At 35.8% G+C, this 1,663-nt stretch overlaps 1 protein-coding gene and 1 long non-coding RNA gene across 2 annotated transcripts in view; one reads left to right on the plus strand and one right to left on the minus strand.

Annotated features, from left to right (window-relative positions):
- pear1 (platelet endothelial aggregation receptor 1) overlaps positions 1-1,663 on the plus strand; it is a 59,408-nt gene that overhangs the window by 41,762 nt on the left and 15,983 nt on the right. The gene's annotated exons all lie outside the window — the stretch shown is intronic.
- Positions 1-1,663, minus strand: part of LOC106528027 (uncharacterized) — a 13,620-nt gene that overhangs the window by 3,717 nt on the left and 8,240 nt on the right. The gene's annotated exons all lie outside the window — the stretch shown is intronic.

Below are 1,663 nucleotides of genomic sequence, written 5' to 3' on the forward strand. Positions count from 1 at the left end.
GTTTTTGGACGCTTTGCTCAGAAACATGGAGAACAGCTCAGAGACGTTCAGCTACAGAACGCTCTTTGTTTGATGCAAACGGAGGCGAAACGAGCCGAAGGGTTAAAATCAGGTCAAATAAAGCTGAGAAAAGTCTCATTAATGTGTTTAATTCTTCACCTGAACCCTGAAGCGCAGAGACGACGGGCTTCTCTGCAAGAGACGTGGACTTTACAGGAAAAAAAAACTTAAAATGTGACCAATCCAACAGGGAGAAAAGAGGAATTTTCCCATCAGAGCTCATTCCTCTGCAGAAACAGAGGCTCACGTGCACGCACACACGTGCACTTTCTGCTTTATAAATCACTACAAAGAACACATTAATGATACTTTCTGCAGATATTTTCAATTTGCTTCAAGATTGCCATTAAAAATCCTTCAGCTCAGTTCTAACTTCCATAAATAATCGAGTCTTTTTTATTAATTTTTTAATTTATTTAAATTAATCTATTAATTCAGTTTGTGCACGAGTGACTAAAGAGGTTTTTATAGCAGGGAGAAGAAACTTTGTGCTCACATAAACATGAAGCATAACTAATTATATTAATATAGAACATTTTGAACAATATGAACTTTTAAATTTCTGATTTATCACAAATATTTAGTGTTTTGGAGCTCAGAGTAAGTTTCTCTGTACAGGTGAGGTGACTGCAGAGTTTATTTCTAATTTATTCATCTATAAGATTAATTTTTGTGTGTTTGGACAGGACAGGTGTCATTAGGGTTCATGAATAAAAAGTACAAAAAAATGTTTACAGGGTTGAATAAACATGGAGCAAAGAGGAATAAAGTGCTGCAGTTTCTGTTTATTTCCCTTTTAATCCATCATCTGTCACACACACACACACACACACACACACACACACACACACACACACACACACACCTCGCTGCGCTGCAGAGGTCTGTGTAAACATATTCACCGCTCCAGCTGAGATCCTCATTACTCAGCGTGACCCGGTCCAACAGAACCTTTGTTCCAGTGCCCACACAGGGAACCAGTTCCTCTAAACATATGGGACCAGTCCCAGGTCCTGGGTCCTGGGTCCTGTAGGTCCTGAGTTAGTTTTGTAAACCCTGCAGGCCTCAGCAGCACTGTTTGCTCCGAGCCTAATTTGGTTCTGCTTTACTTCCAGAGTCCAAACAGAAGGATGGGTTCAGTTCTCAGCTGTTAGAATAAATGTCTTTTATTTTGAAATGAATAAATGATGTAAAAGAAAAATAAACCAGAGTTGGGTTTAATAACACAGACGTGTACGGGGTGACATTTGTAAAGTACAGTCAAAAATTACCACCAATATTTTTGTTTTATTTAGCCTTTTATAAGAAAAAAAGAACAGATTTATTCTTCAAAGTCAGTTTTTCACCACATGATTCATACATTTATAAATGTTATTGTTTATAAACTAAATATTTAACTTACAAATTAAATATTTACGGTAGTTAGCAAGCTAAATATTTCACTTGTGACTTAAATGTTTAGTTTTGAGCTAAATATTTAGCTTGAAACTTAAATATTTAAGTTGAAACCTAAATATTTAGGTGCCTAGCTAAATATTTAACTTGCTAGCTAAATATTTAAGTTTCAAGCTAAATATTTAGCTCAAAACTAATTATTTAAGTC

This window comes from Austrofundulus limnaeus, unplaced genomic scaffold (assembly GCF_001266775.1).
Source record: "Austrofundulus limnaeus strain Quisiro unplaced genomic scaffold, Austrofundulus_limnaeus-1.0 Scaffold356, whole genome shotgun sequence".
Lineage (NCBI taxonomy): Eukaryota > Metazoa > Chordata > Actinopteri > Cyprinodontiformes > Rivulidae > Austrofundulus > Austrofundulus limnaeus.